We start from the raw sequence: 14,279 nt of genomic DNA, 5'->3' as shown, positions 1-14,279 counted from the left end.
AAAACCATGCTGATACATGGAAATTAAATGACCTGCTCCTGAATAAGCATTGGGTAAAAAATGAAATCAAGGTAGAAATTTAAAAATTCTTCAAACTGAGCAACAATGACACAACCTACCAAAACCTCTGTGATACAGCAGAGGCGGTACCAAGAGGAAAGTGCATAACCCTAAATGCCAACATCAAAAAGACTGAAAGGGCACAAACTGACATTCTAAGGTCACAACTCAGGGAACTAGAGAAACAAGAAAAATCAAACCCAAACCCCGCAGAAGAAAGGAAATAACCAAAATCAGAGCAGAACTAAGGGAAATTGAAACAAAAAAATACAAAAGATAAATGAAACAAAAAGCTGATTCTTTGCAAAGATAAGTAAAATTGATAGACCATTAGCAAGACTAACCAAGAAGAGAGAAAATCCAAATAACCTCACTAAGAAACAAAACAGGAAATGTTACAACTGACACCACTGACATACAAAAGATCATGCAAGGCTACTATGAACATTTTTACACACGTATACTAGAAAACCTAGAAGAGATGGATAAATTCCTGTAATAATACAACCCTCCTAGCTTAAATCAAGAAGAATTAGATACCATAAACAGACCAATAACAAGCAGCAAGATTGAAATTGTAATTAAAAAATTACCAACACAAAAAAGTCCAGGGCCAGATGGATTCACAGCAGAACTCTACCAGGCATTCTAAGAATTGGTACCAATCATTTTGACAATATTCCACAAGATAGAGAAAGAAGGAGCCTTCCCTAATTCATTCTATGAAGCCAGCATCACCCTACTACCAAAACCAGAAAAGGACACAACCAAAAAAGAAAACTACAGACTGATATTCTTGATGAACACAGATGTTAAATTCTTAACAAAATACTACCTAACCACATCCAACAACATATTAAAAAGATAATCCACCACAATCAAGTGGGTTTCATACCGGGGATGCAGGGATGGTTTAACATATGCAAGTCAATAAATGTGATACACCACATAAACAGAATTTAAAACAACAATCACATGAACATCTCAATAGATGCAGGAAAAGCATTTGACAAAATCCAGCATTGCTTTATGATTACAACTCTCAGCAAAATTGGCATACAAGGGACATACCTCAAGGTCATAAAAGCCAACTATGACAAAACCACAGCCAACATAATACTGAACAGGGAAAAACTGAAAACATTCCCTCTGAGAACTGAAATAAGACAAGAATGCCCACTCCCACCACTTCTCTTCAACACAGTAATAGAAGTCCTAGCCAGAGCAATCAGACAAGACAAAGAAATAAAGGGCATCCAAATTGGTAAAGAGGAAGTCAAACTGTCACTGTTTGCTGATGATATGATCATTTACCTTGAAACCCCTACTCTACCAGAAAGCTCCTAGAACTGATAAAATAATTTAGCAAGATTTCTAGATACAAGATTAACGTACACAAGTCAGTAGCTCTTCTATACAACAGCAACCAAGCAGAGAATCAAATCAAGACCTCAACCCCTTTACAATAGCTGCAAAAAAACAAAATAAAAAACTTAGGAATATACCTAACCAAGGAACCTGAAGATCTCTACAAGGAAAATTACAAAACACTGCTGAAAGTAACCATGGATGACACAAGTAAATGGAAACACATCCCATGCTCATGAATGGGTAGAATCAATATTGTGAAAATGACCATACTGCCAAAAAACATTCTACAAATTCATTGCAACCCCCACTACCATCATCATTCTTCTCAGAATTAGAAAAAAACAATTCTAAAATTCATATGGAACCAAAGAAAGAGCCCACATAGGCAACACAAGACTAAGCAAAAAGAACAAATCTGAAGGCATCACACTACCTGATTTCAAACTATATAATGAGGCCATAGTTTCCAAAACAGCATGGTACTGGTATAAAAATAGGCACATAGAGCAATAGAACAGAATAGAGAACCCAGAAATAAGCTCAAATACTTATAGTTAACTGATCTTCCACAAAGCAAACAAAAACATAAAGTGGGGAAAGGACACCTTTTTCAACAAATGGTGCTGGGACAATTGGCAAGCCACATGTAGGAGAATGAAACTGGGTCCTCATCTCTCACCTTATGGAAAAGGTAAGCGATTCATGGAGAAATCTGTGTAAGCTATAATTTCAAGAGGCAAATACCAATTTATAATCCCTAAAAATGTCGATGGATTTTGGCCTTGCTTTGGCCACTCAGGCACTACCAGTAACACAAGTGCTGCTCCAGGAGGGCAGGATTGCTCCCCACAGGGTGCCTGCTGTCTCCTCAGTGGCACTTTTAACTCTGGGCAAGGATCCAGGAGGAAGTTTACACGCTCTCCATGAGGGTTCAGAACTGCACTCTGGTAATTGAAAACTGGCCTTTGTCCTCTGAAACAATAGCTTCTACCCTTTAACTGATGGCTGTAAATTGCCTGAATGATCATCTGTATAAATAATCGTAGGCTAATAATTATTTTCTTACAGTTCTATGAGGTTTTAAGAAGAAAACTATTTGCCATTTTTCTGATATTCAAGGCAAAGTAATGAGGCAAAAAAATGTGTCTGTGTGTGTATACACACATGTATGTATCTTTGCGTGTGTATGTATGAGATAGATTATATATATATACATATATATGTGTATATACATACAGAAAACTTTCCTATAAATTCTGGATTTCTAAAAACTCACTGTGATCCTAATGAGTCTCTAGCTTTAAAACAATGTTGAAAAAATAAAATAAAATAAAATAAAACAATGTTGAACAAAACACCATTTTAAAATATCTGGCTTTGTCCTAAATTTACGGGAATGAAAAAAATAAACATGCATTGTCAAGAAATTTTTGGGGAAAAAAAAGGCTTTGCAGACATCAAAATGTCCCCTAAATCTACGATAATAGTATAAGGTGGCATCACTAAAGGAACAGAATAGAGAGACCAGCTCGAGATACTGCTGCAATAAAAAAGGACATCATCTTACTTGTGTTGGGATAATTGGCTGACTTTAAAAAACAAATAAGACAGATCTAGTTGTAAAAACGAGAGGAAAATTCTTCTTCATGAATCTAGAAGCAAAAGTCCTAAACAAAATATGAATAAACTAAATACAGCAGCATTTTAAAAAACCTACTATGACCAAATGTGGTTTATTCCAATATTACAAAGATGTTTTAACATAAAGTAATTTATTAATGGAATTCACTACATTAAATGAGAAAAACTGTATGATAATCTGAATAGATGCAAAATAGCAGTTGGTATTTCAATACTAGTGTAAAAGCCTCTAATAAACTTGAAATAGGAGCTCCCTTAACGCAAGAAACCGTACAGCAAACATCTGGAAGGAGATGGGGATTGCTGCCAATATCACTTCTCTTCTACACGGATCCCAGTCATTGGAAAAGACAGGAAAAAGAAGTAAACTATGTTCAAACTAGGAGGGAAGAAAAACCGTCCAAGATGATATGATTATTCACATAGAAAACTCAATAACATTTCCAAATATTTACAAGTAACTATGACAGTTGTGCAATGCTGCTGCATATACAATCAATATGTAAAATTCATTCACTAGCAACAAACAGCAAGTACAAGTTTTTTAAAGATATGATTTACAATAGCAAAAAAATATAAAGTAGCCAAGAGTAAATATAGAATTAGATGGAAAAATATGTTGAGAACAAATAAATAGACATAGTAGTCATGACTAGGAAGATTCAATGCTGTAAATACATTAATACTTTCCAAATTAACTTATAAATCAAATGAATTTCCAACAAAGACCACAGCAAGGCTTTGCGTGTGTGTAAGTGTGTGTGTGTGTGTGCACAGTCTGTGACAGGATAATTTTAAATTTCTCTCTCTCTCTCCCCCTGCCCCCTGCACCATGTGAGGACACAGTGAGAAGTCTGCCCTTTGTAAAACACGAAGAGGATGCTCACCAGAACTTGACCACGCTGTCACTCGACTTGTAGCCTCCTGACTGTGAGAAATGTCTGCTGTTTACACCACCCCATCTAAAGCACTCTGTTATAGCAACCTGTCTTAGTCCATTTTCTCCTGCTGTAACGGAGTAACACAGACTGGGTAACGAATAGAAGTGTATTTGGCCCACAGTTCTGGGGGCTGGGAAGTCCAAGAGCATGGTGCCAGCATCTGGTGGGGGTCATCCTGTGGTGGAAGGTGGAAAGTGGAAGGCAGAAAGCTGAAGTGAGTGTGTGAGACAAAGAGAGAGGCACCAGGGGCCAGACTCCCTTTATACAACCCACTCTCACCCTAAGGAACTCTCTCCCACGATAATGACAATCCATACATGAGTGCTCCACCCTCATGACCCAATCACCTCTTACTAAACTCAACCTCCCAACACTGACTGGTGCATTGAGGATTATGTTTCCAACGGAGAACTATTCAAACCAACAGCACAGCCTGAACTGATTAAGAGAGTGAGCTTTTCTGTTTTCTATCATTAAACCATCCAAAACACTGTTAGTCCTCTGACTGCAGGCCCAGCTCTCCTGGGCAGTTCAACATTTCATATTTTGAGGAATGCAGGTTTACCCATAAAAAACACCTGTGACAGAGTCACCCTCATGCACATCCTGGACACTCTGCTGTTTGTTTGCCCCTGTGCATTCTGGGGATGTAACACAGAAAATCCCAAGCCAGGCACAGCTGCTCTATCTACTGTGGGCTCCTGTCTCCCTCCTCCCCCCAGCAAGAAAACACAAGGAAGGTATTGTTTTCAAAGTACTGTTTTTTCCCAAGTTTCTAATTTTGACACAATGAACATATTTTATTTATATTAGCAATTAGAAATTTATAATATAATACCCAATTATAATACCAAATTAAGAAATTTCATGTAAAGGCAATTGGGTACTTATAAAAGGTCTCAAGTACTCCAACGAAATCAGTCACTGGTTAATAACAATGATCCATGAGCTGTTTTCTTGGTTTGCATGTGGAATAATTTGCAAGGAAAATTATACATTAAAAAAGAAAAAAAAAAAAGATCAGCAGCTTTGCAGCTTTAGCCACTATGTGACGTGCTTATCAAAAAGCCACCTAGAATCTTTTTTCGTGAGTTAAAGCACGACTGTCATCTATAATCCTGAACGGTAAGGTCGAGAAACCAATATTGACTGAGTGAACAAACAGCCCCTCTTGCAGTGCCGTGGGGCACATTTCTTTTTAACCTTAATTGACTTCAATTACTGCGCTTCATCTCCCATGGCAAAATTACTCCCCAAAGAAACAAAGAGGGGTAGAGTGTTTTCACTCATGAAGCAGCCTGTAATGCACCTCTTTTGCTTAGGAACTGGAAGCCAATTAGATTTGAGCCTGCTTGAAAGAAAATCTCACCACTGAAGAATCCATTAGTGGGCCCTGCAAATCCGCACAGTCTTAAGGCCAGGGACCAGTTGGATTTCAGGAATAGGATCAAAACAGCAACTTACAGCCCCATCGTGGTGTACTGATTTAGTTTTGATTGTGAAGGACGGCAGTTTACGGAGTAATTTATCTTGCTAACTACCATATTAATTTAGTATTCAATCAGCACGTCTCTCATTCAACTCCAGGGAACAGGAAGTGTCAGAAGGGAAGGGAAGAGAATCTTCTAGCATCTTGCCCAGTAATTGCACAGGACTCCACACTCCTGGGGAGGCGCAATGAGGTCTGACTTGGAGCAGGCCAGTGGGGATGGACAGAGAAAAAATTAAACAGGTGCCCCATTGCTGGAGTGCAATAAGCAGAGCCCGGGGTGATGAGAGGCCTGGGGGAGGAGGGAGAGGGAGGGAGGACAGAGACGACAGACAATAGGAACGCAGGGTCCCTTGGCCTTCATAATGCCCAATTCTTGCTGAAGGGAAATGCCGTGGATGGGGCTGATGGAGCCAACATCTCTGCCTCTTTCCTGGTCATCCCACACCCCTCACATCCAAATGCTCCCTGGTGTGCTGACCCTCACCAGGGTCAACCTCACCTGCAATCCTCATTGGACTCCAGCTCCACCTGCCCTGGCCGAACCTTCCCCTCTCACCTGGACTCTGGGGTGGTCCCAGCATCGCAGGTCTACTCTTGCCCATCAGGGCACCTGTTTCAGCGTAACTCAGCACCTGACCCTCCCAGGTTACAGTCTGTGAGAGGATGCCCACTGCAGTGATCAAATCTTCCCCTGTCCCCGGCTGGTACCCTCTGCAGCCTGTTTCTGCCTCACTTCCACGGTGGCTGTCTCCCATTCTCTCTGCAGACCAGCTCCCAGGTAAGCACGTGCTACCATAGTTCCACACGGACCTAGCTCTCTCTGCTTCCCAGCCCTCTGTCCAGGGAAGGGGCTCACTGAACTAGCCTGGGTACATGTCCACTCCCAGACAGTCCGCTGCAGCCTAGAAGGTGAAGTCCCGCCCAGCAATGGGCTGGGCAGGGTGCTCAGGAGGGTGCCATGAGCTGGACCTGCTTTCTAAGCCAACCTGGGTGACTGGGGAGCCAACTCACCACAGGGCCACTGCCTAGCCCCTCTGCTTCTGTGTGGCCATGACAGAAGACGGCACTGAAGCCTTCCCTCCAAGAAAGCTCCTGGATCTTCTTTTGGTCACTTCTGGCCAACACACCACAAAAGATCCCCTGGGTGGAAGCCTTGGCTCTCTTATTTCTGGGGATGCGGCTTTGAGGGTTTCCTCATCACTCGGGGTCTTGATCTCATCTTTGAGGGGCTGACTGGCTTAGACTTTAAATGGAAGTAGGTGAAGCCCTGGGGCACTTGGCAAAGAGAAGCCCTCCTTCAAGGATTCTGCCAGAGTGTAAAGAGCTGTGTGTCACCGCGAGTGAGCTCATTACTGGGAGGTTCTGAATCAGGAAGGTTGGGGCACTATTCATCTTCTGATCAGTTACCACATTTGGTTTGATTTCAGTCACCCCAGAAATTCATCCCCAGGAACCAGAGGACCAAAATGACTAAAATAAGTAGTTATTAATCTATAAACATTATGAAGCACTCTCAGGCATTTAACAGGTATAATAATAATTACCTATATTTAAGTCACTTTTGAATGGTAACATTTTAAGTGCTTTACAGTATGTCTTATAATCTTTGTATGAGCAATTATATAAGCAATCGATTGTAGCTATTTGTAAGTGAAAACTAATATCTTGATAGCCAAAAAAGGCCAAAATATCCCACTTTTTAATTTAGATGACTGGGGAATATTGAAGAGTCGGGGAAATAACAGGCATTATTTTAAGTACTGTTTTAAAGGAAATAACACAGTCTTAAGCCCCAAGCGGGGAAAACTCCAAAGAATAGTTGTCATGATTGAGCATTCCTAAGTAAAAGCCACCTACAGATACGACCTGCTTCCAGGTTATTGGTCCTGATTTTGGGGACCTGTCTCTTCCCTTGATGGGAGATCCCCCTGGGTCACTGCATCCCTTGTAGATCAGTGTTTCCCTCACGGCAGAAGCCATGTCACTTGTTCTCCATGAATCAGAATGACAACTCATTCCTTGCATGACCATGGAGTGGAAACGCAGGGAGACTTCGCCGACATTTTACTCACTGACAAGCAAGAGACAAACTGCTCTTTCCCAGGAGTCTATGAAAACCAGAAACACCTCATACTGGGAACTATAAAGCCACTGCTTTGTAAAACAAGAACTTCTTCCCTGCCCAAGGTGTGTATGTCACAGGCAGAATTCAGAACCCTTTGACTCGGCCTGCTTGGTATAGAGAACTTATGCATCACAAAGCATTCTGCTCAGAGTATCAGCACATATGTAATACATGAATTTGTGGTTTATCAATTTTCAAAGAACCTGTTACAAAGACACTGAATGTATATAAGAGTAAACTTTTTTTCGGTTTTTTTTTTTTTTTTTTTTGAGACAGAGTCTCACTCTGTCACCAGGCACCCGGCTGGAGTGCAGTGGTGCAACCTCAGCTCACTGCAACCTCTGCCTCCTGGGTTCAAGCAATTCTCCTGCCTCAGCCTCCTGAGTAGCTGGGACTACAGGCACACGCCACCACGCCTAGCTAATTTTTTTGTATTTTTAGCAGAGATGGGGTTTCGCCATATTGGCCAGGATGGTCTCGATTTCTTGACCTCGTGATCTGCCCACCTCAGCCTTCCAAAGTGCTGGGATTACAGGCGTGAGCCACCGCGCCCGGCCAAGAGTAAACGTTTTGATTTTTGGTAGTTCAGACAGTAATCGGTTTCTCGCTGGGCTTCAGCTTGTTCTGAGCATTCAGGTCCACAGTCCTGAAGCTCAGCCAGGGTCCCGGGTAGCAGCCTGTTGTATCCATCACTGCAGATGGCGGTGAGAGCCGGGACTCCGGAGCCAGACTGCCGGCCTGGGATCCTGGCTCCACCTTCACAATTCACATGACCTTGGGGAGTTATTAAATTCCACTGTGCCTCAGTATCCTCATCTGTAAAATGGGAATAAATCATACCAATACCTCACAGGGTTGCTGTAAGGGTAGGATTAGTTTCACAAATGTGCTTCCAGCAATCCCTACCTAGCACACAAAAGGCTCAATCAACAGTAAGCTATGACTATCATACAGGATTCACCATCTGAGTGTCTGATCGGACTGAAAACACACGTGCCTGCAGATGAGTTCAGCAGAGGACTTTCAGGCCTCATGCATGAATGCTTAAGGCGAAGAGCCCTAAAGATTATGAGGTGCCCATCCACAAACGCGTTCTGCCATCTAAACTGGTTCTCCAGGGCGCCCCTTGTGTTCAGACTGATGTTTGTCACCTTTCATTGCTCTTCCTTCTGTGTCTTGATCGTCCTCTCTCATGGCTATTTCTTTTGCTCCCATCAAAATAAAGTGTCAGTGAAAGTAGTTTGATTAAAGCCCAGGCAGATTAAGAACGAAGCTGAAAAGAAGGAAGAGACGCAGTTGGGAGATACTGGCTTACATGCAGAAGTAATTTCAATGATCTTATTAGCCTTTTGCCTCTTGAGTACTTGGCTAACGTTCATAACCAGAAGTAATGTCTGCAATCTGTATTTAACTGATATTCTTTCTTCCTTAAAGGTACAGGCGCGTCTCTTTTCCTCAGGCTTCACAGAATAGACAATTCTCCTTAAATGCCCTGAGGGCCGTGGCAGGTAAGGAAGAGTGGCGGGGGACACGTTCATGTGGCTGGACTGTGGGAGAAGGAGCCCCCACCTTTCCTGCTTTCTGCAGCCAGTAGTTCTCGGTGTGTGCAGCTGGGTGGGCCTCCAGCACGGTTGGTTTCAGGGCCACGAGGCACAGGCTCTCCTGGATGGTGACGATAATTTTAGGGGAGGGGAGGTCGGTACTTGGGAGTGGAAAAAGGCCGGAGGAGAGAAGCGGGTGGAAGAGCAGAGGAGCGCCCCTCCCCATCTCACCAGACAAAGGATAAAATGGAGGAAGGCAAAGGACCCTTTGCCAGGGAAGCCCCAGGAAGCGTTTCACATGCAGGGCAGAAGCCATGGGCCCCACTTCATGTCAAGGTCCTCGAAGAACCCACAGGCCGCAGACCCTGTTGGATGGGGCAGCACTGTGCAGCAGAAGGCTGGGGCTGGACCCCAGGAGGCGTTGAGATCCCTTTCCCTCCTCCCCTCCAGGTTGCCAGGCTTTGCTAATTTCATCTTCTAAGTATTTACCAAGTCGATGCCCTCTCCCCCTACTCCGATGTGCTTCTGCAGTATTGGTCCCATTATCTCTGCCCAGAGTGGCATCTGTGCCCCTCCTGGCCTGGCTGTCGGTCCTGTCCCCTGCTGCTGCTGCATGATCTATTTCTGTAACGCACCTGGCCGCTGCCCTCTCTTTCCTGCTACCCCAAACACCCCAATGCGGTGTCTCCACATTGCCTGCAGTTCCGACACTGCAGGACCCCGGACTTTCAGGAGGTGGGAGAAGGAGGAGTTGGGGGAACGCCCAGCTCTCCACCTGGGAGCTGAGCAGCCAGGGGTGGTGGTGATACCACTGACAAGGTTGGGAAGAGAAACAGGAGCTGAGACAATGGGTTCCCTGTGGGAGCGACTGCGGGAGGACGGCAGGAGGGATCTGAGGGGTCCCGCTCTCGGGTGTGGGACTCTGTCATGTGATTACACACATGACAGCCGGCAAAAGAGCAACTGTACGGCAGGATTCTCATCCATGGGAAGGACAGGGCTTCTATTTTAAAACACACTAAACGGTAACGCTGCATGTGCTTTCTGGAATATAACATAAATGCATTATTTGAATGAAATGCCAGAAAATATATTGGTGGTTGTTTTCTTGATCTATTTTAGGCTCTCACAGGTGTGACTATCAGTTTTCAGGAATATATTCTTTGTTCAATATGTAGCTTCCTCCCGCCCTCCTTGCTTCCTTTCCTTCCTCCCGTGCACACGGATTGAGCCCACAACGCAGCAAACACAGAGATGAAAAGAGGAAGACAGACGTGGGGGCCTGCAACCACGGAACTCGGTCTAGAGCGACACAGATATGCCCTGGCCAGCATCTCCACTCGCAAGGCTGATGCACCAAGGCAAGGCAGAGCTGCCTGCAAGAGGTGCATAGGGAGCACCCTCAGAGGCCAGAGGAAGGGACATCCAGGCAGCGCGGGGCAGTAAGGCAAGGCAAGGGGGGCGGAGGGGGGTGGGGCAGTGTTACTAGGAGAGGGAAGGCTGAGTGCAGAGGTAGAGGGTGGAGATGGGAAGGGCAGAAAGCCTGTGAAGGCAGCTTAGTGGAGGAGGGTGGGTGAAGGAAGGCAGGGCAGGGGGGAGGCAGGGAGAAGGCGGACGTGCTGCAGGGATACCCAGGCGGTGATAAAATTAAAGTGCCTAAAAATACCCAAGGAGAAATGAACTTTATTAACACAGTTTTGAACATGCCTGTAATCCCAGCACTTAGGAAGGTTGAGGCGGGAGGATCACTTGAGTCCAGGAGTTTGAGACCAGCCTGGGCAACATAGTGAGGCCCCATTTCTACAAAAAAAAAAAAATTAGCTGCATGTGGTGGTATGTCTGTGGTCCCAGCTACTCTAGAGGTAGAGGCAGGAGGATGGTTGAGCCTGGGAGGTCACGGCTGCAGTGAACTGTGATTGCGCCTCAGCAACACAGCAAGATCCCGTCTCAAAAAAAAAAAAGAATTCAATGAGCTGGGTGAACCCGTTACCATCCCAATCAATTAGAGAAGACTGAACTAAAGAATATTTATATTTTGCCCAAGTGTTCACAGTGCATCTCTCTGTTTTCACAATGCACCTTTCTTACCTTCTGCTTCCCCCTAGGGCCTGGGCAAGCACTAGAAAGGTGAATGCACCACTAATCAGCTCATCCCACAGGGAGACATATTTCCTGGAAATTTTCCTTTGCTCACCCAACTTCCCCTTCAGTTTCTGCTAAGGTTTGCTGACCTCCCTACCCTATAACAGAAAAGCCGTTTTCCGATTGATGTTGAGTTGTTTACATTTCTTGAGTTCCAAGGATTCTCCTCTGTAAGCTGCAAGTGTCTTTTTGAATAAACCTTCTCCTTATCTAAGACAAGATTAGTTTTTCTTGAGAATGCAAATGACCACAGGGACACAGAGAACTAAGGACATTTTTTTAAAAGGGAAAGGTCTTGTTGAAATTAAATCTATACTTAATCAGTATCAGGCCATCTTGTAGTTGACAGTTCCTGTCTTGTGTCTTGAGAAGGGCAAGAAACAGACTGGTGGCACTCAGCTACAAACTAGAGAAGTTTTGCTATCACCTTTGCAGGGCTAAACTATGTGGCCTAAGACAGGTTGTCTGCAGGATGTCATGTTTGTTATACGTTTATGGAAACCATTCTTCTCTTGAAAAAACAGGCAAGTTTGCCATCAGGACACTGGATTTACCCACCAGAGAAGTGAGAAAAAGAAAAAGGAATTTGGAAGGAAGGAAAAAATGGAAAATAGAGTGGAATCTAATGAAACAAGAAACAAAACAATGACAAGATCAGTAAATATAGAGCTGGTTCTTTGAAAAAAACTGATAAAAATAGGCAAGTCTCTGGCAGAGGCTTATTAACAAAGAAATAAAAGGAACAAATTAAAATATCAGAATTAAGAGAGACATAACTAGGCAGAACACACACATGAATTTGAAAACCTAAACAAAATGGACAATTTATTCCAGAAAAACAAAACATCCTAACATAGTCTCAGAAGAAAGAGGAAATCCAAATAACCTATAACCCACTGAATCTGTACTTAACTATCTGCTGACTGCAAAAAGAAATGACCAGACCCTGGTGATTTTATACCTTTTACCAAACATCCAATTCAGGAAATAGATAAGCTTAATCTTTTGCAAACCTTGTTTTCAGAGGGAAGAAGAGAGGAATGTCTCCCAGCTCATCTTTCTAAGCTAATCTAAAAAATAAAATAAAATTTGGCAATTGCAGTATGAAAAAGGGAAAGCTTGATTCATATAATTTATGAATAATGAAAAATCCTTAAAACAAAAGCAAAGTAGATTTTCATAATTATATGGAAATATTGTGCCTAAGTTTTATCCCAGGAATGCAAGAATGGTTCCACATTAGAAATCCATTTGACATGAATATATATTCATGTCGTTTCATGTAGATTCATGTATATTCACTATACTAACAGAATGCAGTTATATGTATATGAGTGTTATGTGTATATAAACATATACACATACATATAAACATACATACATATATACATACATATACACATAGATATACATATAGATTTACACATACATACATACATACCTATCTCAACAGATGCAGCGTTTGCTAAAATTTAAAACTCATGGTAAACTCTCAGCACATTGGCAACAAAATGGGATTCCCTTCATCTGGCAAATATTATTTAGTATTAGAAATTTTCAACAAACATCACTCTTGATTATTAAACTCTTTCCTTTAAATTCAGGAACAAGACAAGGATGGCTACTGGCTCAACCTCCATCCCGTTGTACCAAAAACCCTAACCAGTGCAGGAAGATGGGAAAAATTAAGAATCAATGTAAAGATTGGTAAAGAAGAAACAAAACTGCCATTATTCCCAAATGATGGAACCCTCTAAATTGAAAATCCTAAACAATCTACAGGCAAACTGTTAGGGCATAAAAGTTTTAAAGTAGGCTAGACGCAGTGGCTCGCACCTGTAATCCCAGCACTTTGGTAGGCTAAGCCGGGTGGATCATGAGATCAGGAGATCAAGACCAGCCTGGGAAGCAAGGTGAAACCCTGTCCCTACCAAAAATATAAAATTTAGCTGGATGTGGTGATGTGCACCTGTAGTCCCAGCTACTTGGGAGGCTGAGGCAGGAGAATGGCTTGAACTCAGGAGGTGGAAGTTGCAATGAGCCAAGATCTCACCATTGCACTCCAGCCTGGGCGACAAGAGCGAGACTCCATCTCAAAAAACAAAAAAAAAAAAAAAAAAGAAAGAAAAAGAAAAAAAAATTTTAAGTAAAAAAATTTTAAACTCCCTACTTTTCCAATAACGACAAAATGATAGGACACACCTAGGAATATATTTAACATAAGATGATCAAGACTGTATATTAAAAATAGTAACATTTTTATTGAAAAATAGAAGGCTAAATGACAATATGCACCAAAAATGGTAATTCTCCCCAAATTAACCTGAAAATACAATATAGTTACATGATTGTGTGTGTATATGTGTATGAGAAAGAGAGAGAGAAGGAAGAGAGAAGAGAGCTCTGTTTCTCTCGGACGACTGAGAATGGCCAATAAAGTTCTGAAGAGGGAAATTGTGAGAACTTCCCCTCTTAACTACAAGACAAACACAGGCCCAGTATTTCACATAACGTGGTAATCACAGAGACGAGCCATAGACTAATTTAAAAAAAGAGAGACCTCAGAAAGAGACATCTTCAAATACAGAGACACAGATTGGTGCTGTAATAATTGATGACCATCCAGACACAAAACTAAATACAATATCTTACAACACACACAAAATTATCCCGGGGGATTACTGAGCTCAATGTGAGCAGCAAAGTTTTAAAACTTCCATAAAAAATACAGAAAATTTTTATCACCTGAGGGTGGAAAAATAGTTCTTAAAATGCAACACTCAAAGGACACATCATACAGGAAATGAATTTGCCTTCATTAAAACTGAAAACTTCTCTATGATGCCCAGAACAACATTGAGTGATGAGTCACAGATTGCGAGATTTTTATGACAAAGGAAAACCATTTAGAGTAAAGAGAAAATAACCCAGCAGGAAAAGACAAAAAATCAGGCGGTTCGCAGGTG

General features: G+C 42.4%; 1 protein-coding gene across 3 annotated transcripts in view; it reads right to left on the bottom strand.

The window, feature by feature from the left end:
* Window positions 1-14,279, bottom strand: part of FAM189A1 (family with sequence similarity 189 member A1) — a 394,185-nt gene that overhangs the window by 36,757 nt on the left and 343,149 nt on the right. The gene's annotated exons all lie outside the window — the stretch shown is intronic.

Source organism: Sapajus apella, unplaced genomic scaffold, assembly GCF_009761245.1.
Source record: "Sapajus apella isolate SASKATOON/1434 unplaced genomic scaffold, GSC_monkey_1.0 scaffold113, whole genome shotgun sequence".
Taxonomy (NCBI): domain Eukaryota; kingdom Metazoa; phylum Chordata; class Mammalia; order Primates; family Cebidae; genus Sapajus; species Sapajus apella.
This window is presented reverse-complemented; position numbering and strand designations above follow the sequence as displayed.